Source organism: Ahaetulla prasina, chromosome 3 (assembly GCF_028640845.1).
Source record: "Ahaetulla prasina isolate Xishuangbanna chromosome 3, ASM2864084v1, whole genome shotgun sequence".
NCBI lineage: Eukaryota > Metazoa > Chordata > Lepidosauria > Squamata > Colubridae > Ahaetulla > Ahaetulla prasina.
In genome coordinates, this window is record NC_080541.1 from 91,071,725 (window position 1) to 91,088,040 (window position 16,316).

The window sequence follows — 16,316 nt, forward strand, 5'->3', positions numbered from 1 at the left end:
TGCATCTAATGTATATGAAATCCATCTTTATCATAGCTTCCAGTTCCATGCACACAAACATAATCACTCTATGAGAGAGAGAAAGAGAAGAAAGAGAGAGGGAGGGAGGGAGGGAAGGAGAGGGTGAGAGAGATGAAGGGAGGGAGGGGGAGAGGGAGGGAGGGAGGGAGACTCACATATCATCTTTGTAAGTCATGCATGGTAACTCAGACTTTTGAAAAACTATTTTTAAAACTCAAGTAGCTTGTAGAGAGCATGCCTCTTTCCCCCTTAAGATCTCAGAGACAGCAGCTTCACATTCTGATAAATTAACTATGTCAAAACATTTACATTCAAAAACAACATTCCAGCCTTCAGTATATACTGAAAAGAGATAAATGATTATGCCAAAATGCAGGCAGTTTCCAACATTTTTCTCCTTGTAATGGCATGTATTTTTTCTTCATTTTCTTCATTGTTCTTCCAATCTATATGCAGCTTTTTAGACATCAAGTTTTTCTAGAGTGAAAGTAAATATTTGCCATGTTCACACTTCAGACACAGCCAGGTGTCTTGGCTTACTAAATCACAATATGAACAAGCAGCTTGCTTGTTGGTATTCACTGTCACTTCATTCTTCCTGTTTCGGTTAGTAGGTAGAGGATAATTTAAAATGATAGTGTAGAAGTGAACCACCACTAAAGAATTGATTTCCTTCTCTTTTGCAAGAAAGGGAGAGCAGTTGCCTTGCACAAACAGTTGGTGTGGAAATAATGAAGGTAAGATGAAAAAGAGACAGACACAGGAGCAGTCTAGAAATAAGGAGAACTTGAACATCATATCTCTGGCTAGGTTGAATGAACAGATTTGTCTGTCTTGATAACATCTCCATCCTCCCATGTTGTGTCGATATAACAGAATAACAGGGTTGGAAGGGACCTTGTAGGTCATGTAGTCCAACCCTCCACACAAGTATGAGACCCTACACCATTTCTGACAGATGGCAATCCAGTTTCTTCTTGAAAGCTTCCAGTGCTGAAGCTCCCACAACTTCTGAAGGCAAGCTGTCCCATTGGTTGATTGTTGTCACTGTCTGAAAAGTTATCCTTATTTCTAGGTTGAATCTCTCCTTGATTACAGTTTCCATCCATTATTCCCTGTCTGTCCTTCAGGTGCTTTGGAAAATAGGTTGACCCCCCTCCTTTCTATGACAGCCCCTCAAATATTGGAAGAAGATTGGAACAAGATTATGTGTTTGTACAAGACATGGTGCATATACTTTAAGTTATGAAGAAAAGAAAGAAAGAAAAAGAAGGAAGGAAGGAAGGAAGGAAGGAAGGAAGGAAGGAAGGAAGGAGAGAGAGAGAGAGAGAAAGAAAGAAAAAGAAAGAAAGAAAGAAGAAAGAAAGAAAGAAAGAAAGAAAGAAAGAAAGAAAGAAAGAAAGAAAGAAAGAAAAAGAAAAGTTGCTAAATACCAAGTGTTTTTCGAGTTGCCTCTTAGGGATCCACAGGGCATTTCAAGGTGGGTGGATTTCTCCCCCCCTCCTTTTTTCCCCTCTCTTCTTCTTTTCTTTAGAATTCCCATCTAGTTACTTCCTGAGCCTATCAACGGAAGAACAATTCCGTTAGTGAGGCACTTCTCGTAGTTGATAGTTGGTCAGAAAAAGGACTAGGATTTGCAGGAATCCAAGATTAAAAGAAAAATAAATAGGATATAAACTAGAGTAATTGAGGGACATCCCATTAAGTCTAGATGGATAATGAACCATGGTTTCTAGTGCTTTATTCATATTTTAAAAAAGTTATAAGCAAATTTTAACCATCGTTTGTCTTGAATATGGAGATTGTACTAAACTGGCCTGGTTATTTTAAAGGGTGAGTAAAGTGACTGCATGAGCCACAATACATTCAGTCCATGTTTCAGAAGTTTTAAATGCTGTAGGAATAAGTGGCTAGAATTTATGGTTAGGTGACACAGGATTATTCCTTCCTCTTTCCTTTTTGCCACTGAGTCTTCTAGATACTTGGTGCAGATGCAGCACACCATCAGATTAGGCAAGGTAGAATTTTCATTAATCCCTTCTCCCCCACAAAAAACAAAAATAGATTTTTGTTGTCGATGACAACCAATCAAAAGTTCACCTTTGCTCTCTTAACATATTCCCTATTTCTCCAGACAGTCCAATTTATAGATTTTGAATGTTTTGTCTGGCTGGAAATGTAAAGAACTAAAATCTTCAGGATTCATTGGTTTTAGAAAAGACTGAAGCAACCATTAAAGAGTCTTAGTCTCCTATGTTTTCCTTAATCTCCCAACCATCATGTGCTTACTATGCCAACTGTAGTAGAATCTGTATTTAGGTATTAAAACAGGTAGGATTAATATTGCAAAGCCTTCCCCTTTTGTATGTATTATATTAAGATCAGGGGTGGGCTGCTGCCAGTTTGAGTCGGTTCAGGAGAACCAGTATTCCGACCACCAGCTGGGCCCACCCACCTGCCCTAGTGCTATCTCGTCCTATATATCTCACTCTCTGGCTTGCTCGCCTGAGCCACACAGCCCAGCTGATTGCCGTTCCTTGCCTGCTCTACTCACCATGGCTGCCCGAGAAGCTGCGCACATGAAATTGCCATGTGTTTGAAGCAGCATGCAATTGCGCGCTCACATTTTTGGTTCTACACTAGACCAACTGATTATTAAATTATGTGAAGCCCACCTCTGATTAAGATGTCACAATAAAAACTTAGAAACAAGAATAATAGCTACAATTGAACAAAACTTGGAAAAAAGAATACTAGCTATTGAACAAAACCTAGAAAAAAGAATACTAGCCATTGAACAAAACTTAGAAAAAAAAATCCTAACAGTTATAGAACAAAGTTTCACCAATCTGATAAAACAAATTACAACACAAAAAAATGATTTCTCGACTGATCTAAATCTCTTCCCAACTCATCTACCTTTACATAATACTCATCCTTCAACTCTACCTAAACAACAATTTACTACTGACCAACTTATTAGAGATGCCTTGGAGAGAGGTCAAAAAATAAATAATGCAATATTATTTGGTCTAGAAAACACAAATGAACCCGATATCACCAAAATTCACAACATAATTGGAAATTATAATTCATCATCCATCTCCCCAAATGAAATAATTGCAGTCTCCAGAGATGGTCCTGAATATAAAAACAGTGACGGATCAATAGCACCAAGATTCTGCAGAGTCATCTGCATAAACGAGAGCAGCAAACGTAAGTTCATATATACCATCAACTCTATTGCTAAAACAAATCCTGCCTACAGTAAACTTAGATCACGCCCTGATCTATCTTTCCTGCAGCGGATACGTTCTCGTGAACTCCGCACTGAACTTAAACAAAGGCAAGATGATGGTGAATCAAACCTATATATTGATTACTGTGCCAACTGCATTAAAATTAAATCCTACAATCAAAAACTCACCACCAAATCCCCCATCACTCATAACATCCAACCAGCCATCCCAACGACCAATCAAGTACCCATCAACCAACCATCCATCGAAACTGTCATCCAATCAGCCATCCAACAAACCATTCAACCAGCCATCCGTACAGCTATCCAACAAACCATTCAACCAGCCATCCGATCATCCATCCAACCAACCTTTCAACCAGCCTTTCAACCATCCATCCAACCAACCATATCAACAAACAGTCAAGTACCCAACATCCAAGCACTCTCCACCCAAAACTTCCATCCACTCATCCAACCTCCTATACCACCACCAGTTGTACATATCCCTCAACCAACTAACATTCAAAACTAGGTATGCACGCCCCTTACCTCTTTAACACCTCTTTCTACAGATTTTAAATGTAAATTGATGAATGCAAGAAGTATTCTTAACAAATTACCTGAATTTATCCTCCTGCTAAACAGTGGTACATTTGATATCATATTTATTTGTGAAACATGGCTAATCTCATCCATCCCTGATTCCATCATTTTAAACAAAGAATATCAAGTTCACCGTTCAGATCGTGAAAACCGAAGAGGTGGTGGAGTGGCTATTTTCTATAAAAAGTCATTGAATCTAAAAAACATTCAAGTTGCACACAAACTTTCTCTTCCTGAAACTATTGTATGCGACCTATCATCTAATACCGCACTTTGATTCATTCTATGCTACAGAGCCCCCGACTACGATATTACTCATGCTAATATTTTAACCTCATTACTAACGTGGGCTGCCTCTTGCCCATATCCACTCATCTTCCTGGGTGACCTAAATTTACCTCTCATCAACTGGATAACAAACGAAAATACAACTGATCCAATCCACACTACAATATACAACGCTGTTACAAACCTAGGTCTTGAACAACTTGTAACTAACAGTACAAGACTAAACAACTGCCTTGACCTCATCTTCTGCAACAACAACAATACCATTTATGGACTACAAATAAGAGAACCCTTTTCCAACAGTGATCATTGCATGATTGACTTCCATCTTAATATACGTTGTCACTTAAATCATCATATCAATAGCATTCCCATCTACAACTTCAAAAAAGCCAATTATGACCTTATAAACAATGATCTTTCATTTCTGGACTGGCAAAATCTGTTCTCAACCTGTATAACTGCTGAAGACCACTATAGAGTTTTCCTAATCGAAATCAACAGAGTCATAGAACTATCGTACCACAAACTACCACCAAGATCAGGAAAAGCAAACTACCCATATCAATAAAAAGCTTCAATCTAAAAAGATCCTCTGGAAAAGAAACAAAAGGGCTATGTAGCTAATTTTAAAAACGATACAGATCTATATGTAACCAAATAAAACTGAATGCACAAATTACCACACCAAGCAAGAAGAGGATCTTCTGCACTAATTCCAATCGTGCCTTCTATAATTTTGTCAACAACAAGCTTAAAAACTCTAGATGCATGCCACCACTAAAAGACTCTGATGGCAATGTATACAATGATGAAGTAACTAGAGCAAACCTCTTTAACAAATTCTTTGCATCAGTTTTTGTCAACAGTGATGGCACTCATCCCACATTTCCTAATTGTATAAGCAACGAGCATGACAACTTAACTAATGTTGATTTTACAGAAGAAAATGTTGGTAAAGCTCTAAGTAAATTGAAGCCATCTCTATCCATTGGACCTGATGGACTTTGTGCTTATTTTTTAAAAAAACTCTCTAGTAATCTAGCAGAACCCCTAAGTATAATCTTTAATATAGCTTTTACTACCAGTTCCCTTCCCAGTCTCTGGTCACTAGCCACAGTCATTCCAGTTTTCAAAAAAGGCGACCCCAGCTTAGTTGATAATTATAGACCAATCTCCTATGTTATGTCGCCTGCAAGGTTATGGAATCCATCATCAACCAATCCATTACCTTACACTTAGAAATACACAACCTTCTCACAAATAAACAATTTGGCTTCAGGAAAAAATTATCTTGCAATTTACAACTTCTCCACTGTAAAACCTATGGACTACAAATCTTGATCTAGGTAAATCAATAGATGCAATATACATAGACTTCTGTAAAGCTTTTGACTCAGTAGTACATGATAAACTTCTCCTAAAATTAAAATCCTATGGCATTTCAGGACCCTTACACAACTGGATATCTGCTTTTCTGTCAAACAGACAACAAATAGTTAAAATTGGTAATGCTCTATCAAATCCTGTTCCTGTCAAGAGTGGTGTTCCTCAAGGCAGCGTTCTTGGACCTACTCTCTTTATAATATACATAAATGATCTTTGTAATCATATCTCAAGTAACTGTGTTCTCTTTGCTGATGATGTCAAACTTTTCAACACCACTGACAATACATCCACAATTCAAAAGGACCTTGATCATCTAACTGCTTGGTCTAAAATTTGGCAACTACAAATCTCAACCAGTAAATGCTCAGTCTTGCATATTGGAAGAAAGAACCCAATCACAAAGTACATGCTTGATGGACATTGCCTCGCAGATGACCCCCACCCTGTCAAAGACCTTGGAGTTTTTATATCTAACGATTTAAGTTCCAAAGCCCACTGCAACTATATAGCTAAGAAGGCTCTAAGAGTTGTTAACTTAATTTTACGTAGCTTCTTTTCAAAAAACACCACGCTACTGACCAGAGCATATAAAACATTTGTTAGGCCAATTCTCGATTACTGCTCTCCTGTCTGGAACCCATATCATATATCTGACATCAACACAGTTGAGCATGTCCTAAGGTATTTTACGAGAAGAATTCTCCACTCCTCCGAAACTAATAAAATACCTTATTCCACCAGACTTGATATCTTGGGTCTAGAAAACTTGGAACTTCGTCGCCTTCGACAAGATCTGGGTTTAGCATATAAAATCATCCGTTGTAATGTCCTTCCTGTCAATGATTTTTTTAGTTTCAATAACAATATCACAAGAGCTACCAATAGATTTAAACTCAATGTCAACCGCTCCAGTTTAGATTGCAGAAAACACGATTTCTGTAACAGAATTGTATATACTTGGAATGCATTACCTGACTCTGTAGTTTCTTCTCATAACCCCAAAGGCTTTACTCAAAAACTGTCCACGGTTGACCTCACCACTTTCCTAAGAGGACTCTAAGGGGCGTGCATAAGAGCACTTGCGTGCCTACCGTTCCTGTCCTACTGTTTCTTCCCCTATGTATATATATGTTTTTAGTACCTCGTTTCTCCTCGTATATACGTTCATATATTATATAACCCTTTATGCAACGCTTGTATATATATATTGTTATATTGTTATGACGAATAAAATAAATAAAATAAATAAATAAATAAATAAATAAATAAATCTCAATCTCGATTGTTTTAATACTCTACTCCCTATCCTCCACAGCACTCCTCCAAATGCTTTTCTATTTGCTGTCTGTCTGCTTATTTTGCTTCATATCACTAAGCTCAGCCTGTAATCTAATTTGTATCTCTTTTTTCACATTCCCCACTTTAGAATTTACTTTGTTCTAGCCAAGGATTCTCCTATTCAAGCCTCTTTTCTGTATATGTTTTGTAAGTGAGTTTGAAAGTGTTAAACCACGGATGTCAAACTCAATTTCATTGAAGACCGCATCAGGGTTGTGACCTCAGGGGGGCTGAGTGGGCATGGCCAGCTCAACATCAATCATGTTGGGGGTGCTGGTGGCAGCAAAAATGGGCTCCCCAACTCCATCATTTGTGTTGTAAATGTTGTACCTTGATGAAGGTTCCTTTTCTTTTATGTACACTGAGAGCATATGCACCAAGACAAATTCCAAGTGTCCAATCACACTTGGCCAATAAAAAAATTCTATTCTATTCTATTCTATTCTATTCTATTCTATTCTATTCTATTCTATTCGGATTGTTATTTCATGCTTATACTTATATATATTGTTGTGTTTGACAAATAAATAAATAAATAAAAATAAAAAAATATATAAATTTCTAAAAAAGCCTTCAATGTTCTGCTTGACTGGGATTGCTATTAAGAGCCATTGATTTAGATATATTAACTACCTACCTAGCTAGGCTAGCTAGTTGATGATAGATAGATAGATAGATAGATAGATAGATAGATAGATAGATAGATAGATAGATAGCGTGTGTGGGGGGGGGGAAGGAGGGAGATGTGTTATCCAAATATAGATCAGTTTACTTGGTCTGAAACATTGGTTTAATATTTTATTTGTTCGTCTCCTTTTTATTTTTCTGTAGAATATACTAATCACTGGAAATAAGGTAAATAAAATGAAAAACATTAATTTTTTTTAGTTAATTTCATTTTACTGTAATAAAATTGTGATCCTTGAAATAAATTTACCTCATTCATTTGAGAGTTAAACAGCAAGAATCTTTCAGATAGATTTTCTTGTCTTTGCCATTAAGGAAAACATTATTTAGTTTTTGAGGAAGTTTATAATCAAAGCCTAAAATTCAAAGGATAAATAAACACCCATGAAAATGCAATGTCGTATAATAAATTGTGATGCATTTAGTGAAATAATATGAATGAAAAACTATTTAAGTTAATACATCTCAAGATCGAACCATTTAAAAATTCGGTATTTTACATATGAAGGTTTAAATTGTTCTCACAAATTTCTATAAAACAGTTTTCCAAGATGTTTCTTAATCCTGCCAGTAACTGATAATGGTGAAGGCAGTGGTTTTCTCTTCTTCCAAAAGATGGTTCCTTCATTTCTCTGTTGCTTCAGTTTCTCTGTTGGAGAAAAATCTATAAAAAGGAACTCCTGTTCCATATCATTTACCACCTACAAGTTTAAATTTGTTTCATGTATTCAAGCAGAACACTATAGTTCTCCAGTTTCCAAACACTTTATTAGGAGTTTGCAAAGCCAGGTTATACACTCATAGCTAAGTTTAATATAAAGAGACCCCAGTTACACTGGAAATAGGAATAGGAACAGGAATAGGAATAGGAATATTCTTTATTAGCCAAGTGTGATTGAACACACATGGAATTTGTCTCCTGTGCATAACTTCTCAGTGTACGTACATCCAGAAAATGGTAAGTCATACATCATAAATCATAAGATACAATCCTAAATAATAGACACAAACAAGTGATAAATCAAAAGATATCTATAGAAGGTAATGGGAAAGATGAGAAGATGAAAAAATAGGGCATAATTATAATCAAGTAACAAGGAAATGAATGGTTTCAAATGTGTTTGGTTACAAGTTAATTATAAAATGAAAATAAAAGTTCAAAACAGGTCCATGTTGCTATGCTATAGTCACAAAATGACCAACCTGCCTGCCCTCAATGGCTGCTGGGGTGGGGATTTGTTTTCTTAGATAAAAACCAAATGGCAATAGTTTGAAAAGCTGGTTTTCTTTTTCAAGATTGGAAAGAGTCTTCAGGATGGGAATAAATGTCATAAATTAATAAATAAAATAAATATTTCCAACACAAAAGCTGTGATTAAAAGTTACCCTGTCAGCAGTTTCGACTATTTGCAAAAATTGTACTTTTGTGGGGATCACTATTAAATATCAATACATGTAAACCAAAGTCAGGTTCGTTTTATGGTTTTTCCCCTTTTTGCCTCATTGGGCTTGATCTATCAGACCTTACAGGAAGGGCAGATACCATGGGCGAAAGACAATCCCTCAGATAACATGAAGGCCAAAAATGCCTGGTCATCACCTTAACTTGCACCTTGAAGTCTACTGGTAACCAGTATAGCTTGTATTTCATTTCAAAATCCATAACTGGGCATGACCATGCATTCTGGACTAATGAAATTTTGAAGTGGTTTTCTAGGGCATTGGAGTAATTCACATGAGCTTCTGAGATAGCTTTGATACCCACTCTGAAGCAAAATGTTCTAAAATGAAATGAAGGTCAAGGGGGAAAAAATGCCACCAGACTTGAAATATTGGGCTTAGAAAATTTAGAACTACACCACATTCGGTATGACCTAAGCATAGCTCATAAAATCATCTGAAGGCCAGCTCGTGGGTCTGAAGTGGGGAAAGAGACAGAGTGGTCAATGCCTGGAATGCACTACCTGACTCTGTGGTTTCATCCCAAAATTCCCAAAATTTTAACCTTAGACTGGCTATTGTTAACCTCACCCCATTCCTAAGAGGTCTGTAAGGGGCGTGCATAAAAGCACCAGCATGCCTACCATCCCTGTCCTAATGTTCCCTTTAATTGTATTCATTTTTTTAAAAAAATATTTTATTTAGACTTTTGACATTTAAAAACAAAATAAAGAAAAATACAACAAAAAACAAAAACACATTAAAAACACATAACAGACATAACATTACATCATGTATTATTTTACAGCTTACTGTATCGACATAGATATATATTCTCTGTTCTTATTCAATCGTTCCTCTAAGTGCTTACATTTACATTGGTATCTATTTACAGAACCGTCATTATCCGGTTAACACTATTCAGTAACTTACACTTCCTGGTTTTAACTTAATTAGATTAACATTCTGATTTATTATTTTGATTTCTTTTTTCTAACCAATCATATAATTTGTTCCACACTTTCTAGTATTCTGACTCTTGTATTGTATTCATTTTATGTATTCAATTCATGCTTATCAGTGGTGGGATTCAAGTAATTTACAAGCGGTTCTCTGCCCTAATGATTTCTTCCAACAACCAGTTTGCCAGAACTGCTCAGAAAGCTAACAACCGGTTCTCCTGAAGTGGTGCAAACTGGCTGAATCCCACCACTGATGCTTATATATATTATCTGATACGTACTCGGCAAATAAATAAATAAATAAATAAATAAATAAATAAATAAATAAATAAATAAATAAATAAATAAATAAATAAGCAAACTTTACTGCTGACCTTTTCCTTAGTCTTACAATTTACTTAGGGTACACTTTGGGAATTTCTGCCTGCTGGGAAGAGAATTTTAAAAAATAAATTATTCAGCTAAATAAAAAAATTTCTCCCTCCCTTGATTATAGTACCTCTATCTCACAAAACAAAATTACGGGGTGGGGGGAAGACTTAAAAAAACAATACACAGATTCTCATACTTTAGATTAAACTTTTAAACTTCATCACTCTGTCTATATCTCAATGGGACACTAGCAATTGGAAAAACTAACTAGACAACCCTACATAACCTTAACCAATTGAGTCATCCTTTCAGAAATATTTCTATACTGAAACAGAGAAACAGAATGACCTTGGTGGGAGGAGAATGAAGTGATTTGCCAATTGCAAATATAGCTGTACCCTACTCCCTATCCTTGCATCTCCCCATGGGCCCCCTCCATGAAGAAAGATGGCTCATCCATCAACTACTGGTCTCGCTAACCAGCAGGCATCGGAGTCTCTCCCATGTCCTTCCCTCATCAGCCATAACCATTATTTCAGATTGTAGACTTGGTTCCAAAGCAGCCAATCACCACACACTGTCAGGCTTTACTGACAACTGATTGGATACAGGGGCAGAGGGAGTTAGGACAGAAGGTGGGAATACAGTCATCCTATCTTCCTTATCATCTTATTTTTACAAAGTATTGTGAACTTGGATGATTGATTGGGTTTTTCTACCTCTCTTCACTGGCTTGTGAGAGTTGGGAAGACAAATTTATTTTACAACAGGAAAGCTTAGGGAAAAAAAATACAAGCCCATCAATTTAAAAATCAATCTGAATAATAAACTTTTTCTGTAATTTATGCATCTATACTATATTCTAGAAAATTCAATTTTATTATATTTTCACATCTTTGTATTCTATATCTCCAATATATTTGTTTATTGCTGAGTTCTATTTTGGTTGTCTTAATCCTTGTATATTGTTGTTGTCTCTAATTCTAGAGCTATGCCCTTTTTCTACAGAATTGATTCAGTCTTTTATCTTTTTCTTGTTTTCGTTCTCTGTTCTGTCAAAATCTTTACTTTTTCTTTATCTTTCAACTTATTTGTTCCTAGCTGGGCTTTTTGATTCTGAAACTTGGCTCCATCTGACAGATGGAGAACATTTTTATACCAGTTCTGAGGGAAGTGGGGGGGGGGAGTTCTCTTCCCAGTTTTCTCAGCTTCTGCCTCTTTTCTCATTTTCTTGTCTGGTTGTCTTTTCTCATCAGGTTTGTCTATCTTTTAGTTTGCATCTTTATCTGTCACCTGGGCTTTGGCTGACTTTATTCAGTCTATTCTTTGTGAGGTCTATGGCTGAAGATCTCCCAGGCAGCTATCTTGTTCCCGATTCTTCTTGCTTCCTGCACAACTGTTTTATTTGATTGGCAGATGCTATTTGATTGGCAGCTGGGTCATCCCTTGGAGGGTCCAGAAGAAATGGGCTGGTAGGATCATAGATGTTTATAATCTGTTCAGGCAGTTTGTCCTTCCACATCAGTCTATCAGTGTAGGCTGCCTTGTCATCACTTTTTAATCTTGCTTTCTCAAGAAACATTGGAAGTTTTATTCTATTTGTAAAATACTATGGGTACAATAAATTGCAAGGTATGGTTAAGCATTTTAGAATAGCTGAATAGGAAGGAAGGAAGGAAAGAAGGAAGGAAGGAAGGAAGGAAGGAAGGAAGGAAGGAAGGAAGGAAGGAAGGTTTAACAGAGATAATATTTCCCAACCATTCAGTTTCAGTTTTCCAAATAAAAATAGAAATTATGCTGATTCTGCTAATCCCCAATGTATGTGAATAATCATGGCTAATGAGCTAGAAAGGACAGACACATATTGACTAGTCATGGCTACTATGTTATCCCCTACATCACAGGTGTCAAATTCGCAGTGTCACGTTGCAGTCACATGATTTTTGAGACCTTTTTCCCATTCGTGGAGCTGAGGTGGGTGTGGCCTGTGCATGATGCATCTGGCCCACAGGCTGCCAGTTTGAAACCCCTGCCCTACATTATTGTGAAGTAGAAGTAATATTATAACAAAAGATGTCTGGCCCAGGGGTGAAATCTAAAAATTTTCCCTACCAGTTCTGTGGGCGTGGCTTAATTTGTGGGCATGGCTTGGTGGTCAGATGACTGAGTGGGCGTGGCCAATAACAATAAATAATAAAAATAATAAAGTATAAAAAACAATAAGAGGTATCAAAAACCAACTTTCACACTTTACACACACACAACACAACTGACTCACACACAGTGTAAAAGCAGCTGCACTTCACACTTCACACAGCCACAAAAAGCTCAAAAACCAACTTTCACACTTTATACACACACAACTCACACACACACACACACACACACACACACACACACACAATGCCACATACAGCTTTCTGAGATTTTGTGTGTTTGTGTAGTTAGAGTGAAACACTAAAGAAAGACACCAAATCTCAGAAAGCTGCACAAATATTTTATTTTATTATTTTATTTTATTTTATTTTATTGTGGACTTCAAATCCCAGAGTTCCTCAGCCAGCAAAGCAGGAAGTCAAAGCAAGCTTTTTTTTTCTTCAGTAGCTGAAGAAAGCATGGCGTTGCCAGCCCGAAAGAGCAGTAATTATAGGTAAGTGAGGAGGGGGCTAGGCATGGGTGGGGGCTCTTGTAAATGGGGGCTGTTAAAAAGTGAGTTTAAAAGCCTGTGAGGATTAGGAAATTCCTCTGGGATTGCCAGAGGAGGCTTTTAAAACCTCGTTTTTGTCTTGTTTTTTTTTTCCCCTTTGGCTGAAGAGGGTTTTTCTAAAAAAAAATTTAAAGGGTTTTGATGATCACTGCTCAGCCCCGCGATCATCAGAGGGTTTTTTTTTTTACTTTTAAAGGCATGTTTCGGCTGAAGAAAAACTTTTGAAAGTAAAAAAAAAACAAAAAACCTCTGCTGATGGTGCAGCTCAGCAGAGGCAGGGGGGCGGGGCCAGGGATTTTTGCTACCAGTCCTCCGAACCAGCAGCTGCCATCGCTACCTAATCGTGAGAGCCGGTGCGAACCGGGAGCATTTTACCCCTGGTCTGGCCTCAAATTTGTAATGGTTTATTCCCTGAGTTAGAAAAGAACACCAGCTCCTAACAACTCAGTTGGTATAGTCCAGTCCTACCTAAATGTTGCTATTGGGAAGGTTGAATAGTACATAAGGGACAAAGGTTATTCTATTTAAATGTGAGGCTAAAAGACTGAAAAGACCTCTGCCTGAGATGCTGGAAAGCTACTTCCAATCAAAGTAAGCAGTCTTGGGATAAATAAATACATAGCCAACATGAGAGAAGAATGTTTTTCTATATCCCTGTATCAACATGATACCTTGCTGGACTGTACTATTTTACCATATCAGACTGGATGCAGGTTAAATTAATGTACTTCATTTAAATGTTAATGTACATTCTATTTTATAATAGCCTTTCAAACAATTAAAGGAAAAAGAAATGAAATACAGTAAAAGGGACAGATGTGATGATTTATTGTGGGAATAACAATGTGGAATTACAATCTGAAAGGAGTTACAGTATTCTCATAATGCATTTCCACATAACCCTGTTTCCCCCAAAATAAGACATCCCCTGATAATAAGCCCAATCGGGCTTTTGAGCTCATGGCAATAAGGCCAAGCGCTTATTTTCAGTTCAAAAAAAATATAAGATAGGGTCTTATTTTCGGGGAAACACAGTAATACAGATAGTGGGTTTGAACTGGACAGATTCGTATAAATTATTTATTTTTCTTTCCCATGTCTGCACTATAACTCAGGGGCTGAGAAATATCTCAGGGGCTGCCACAAAGAAGAGGGAGTCGAGCTATTCTCCAAGGCACCTGAGTCAAGACAAGAAGCAATGGGTGGAAACTAATCAAGGAGAGAAGCAATTTAGAACTAAGAAGAAAATTCCTGACAGAACAAGTGAACAGTGGAACAACTTGTCTCCAGAAATTGTAAATGCTCCAACACTGGAAGTTTTAAAGAAGAGATTAGATAACCATTTGTCTGAAGGGGTTTAGGGTTTCCTGCCTAAGCAGGACTAGAAGTTGGACTAGAAGATCTCCAAGGTCCTTTCCAACTCTGTTATTCTATTCTATTCTATTCTATTCTATTCTATTCTATTCTATTCTATTCTATTCTATTCTATTCTATTCTATCCTTCCATTTGCTTGAAATATTCATGAAAGAAGGTTATGTAAAATGGTGCACCTTTGCGTTTGCCTCTCTCCTAATGTGTATATTTTTGCATTTCCCCCCCTAAACTGAGGGGGAGGATTTTTTCTAATCAAATGCAATTGGGGGCAACATTTACATATCATGTATATGCTTTTACTTTTTAAATTTTTTTACTTTACTTCAAAAAAAGGAAGAAAATGTGGAATATGACATAAAATTGTATGTTTTGATTCTCATACAGATTTAAATAAATAAATTGAATCAATGTCCATTAAAGTACTCAAAAAAATTATCTTCTTACTCTATTGCAAATGTTTTTTTAACAAAATCTGAAAGCACACATTCCCTTTGCACTAGAGTAAGAGAAATTTGTTGAGTACTTCAATATAGATTTACCCAACTTGTCCCTCTCAAGCCTGTGTGAGAATCAAAACACACAATTTATGTCATATCCCTTTTTTCCCCATTTTGGATAGAAACTAGTACCAGATTGTCAGAAAGAAAGAAAGAAAGAAAGAAAGAAAGAAAGAAAGAAAGAAAGAAAGAAAGAAAGAAAGAAAGACTAGCAGAAGCTTCACATTTCTGAAGACCTAGAAAATCTTGGAATATGGAGAAAATCCATTGTACTATTATTTATAGTTTGCTGTGTTTAGCTTTCAAACTCAAGGCAACTTTGCTGCAAGAATGAAAGGACTCTGATTTAAAATACACTCTATGAATTATTTGCATGGAGTCCAGTATCAAGATGTCTGTTTCATTACTAAACAGAGATGTGATCCTAAGAGATATCAATGAAATACCAAAATCCAGACTTTCTTATAACTTTTTTGTTTTCATGTATACATCAAAATATCCTTCAGGTCTTGTAGGTATTTTCAATAGCTTTTTTTTTTTTTTTTTGCATGATAAAGGTGGCTTGTGAGACTGTATGTTTTGTGGGTGTCACCAGGCATGGGGCTTTCTTCATTCCTCTTTAATGTCTACATGAACCTGCTAGGTGAAATGATCCATCACAATGGGGTGAGGTTACATCAGTATATGAATGATTCATATCAACCGTATCCAGTTGTACATCTTCATCTCAGTGAACTGAGTGTTGATGTGGATGTTCTTCTACGATGCTTGGAGGCTATGGGTGTCTGGATGGGGAATAAAATATGTCAATCAAAGCTGTGTGTGGCTGTGAGTGGGGGTTTTCCCCTGCATCTTTGGTCTTAGATAGGGTTTCACTGGCCTAGACGGACCTGGTGAGTAACCTAGGAGGACTCACAACTCCTGCTTGACGAGCAGGAAGCAATTGTGTTGTACACCAGTTACACCCTTTCCTGGATTGGGAAACTCTTCTTTCAATCATTCATTCCTGGTCATTTTCTATATGGACTATTGCAACGTATAAATAAATATAAATAAAATAAAATAAAATAAAATAAAATAAAATAAAATAAAATAAAACAAAGTATAAAATATGGGACTACTCTTGAAGAGTAGTCATTCAGCTGGTGCAGAATGCAGCAGTGTGAGCAATTTTGGGTACACTTAGGGTCACACATGTAACACCTGTGGGGTGTGAGTTGTATGAGGTGCTGGTTTGCTCCCAAGTCCAATTCAAGGTGTTGCTCATCATTTTTAAAACCCTTCATTCATGGGGCTAGATTACCCAAGGCACTTTCTTGTCCCAGTTACCATGACTCATCCCACCTGGTCAAGTATATTTCCTATGGGCTAAGGAATTTTTAGGAATTCTAGGAAG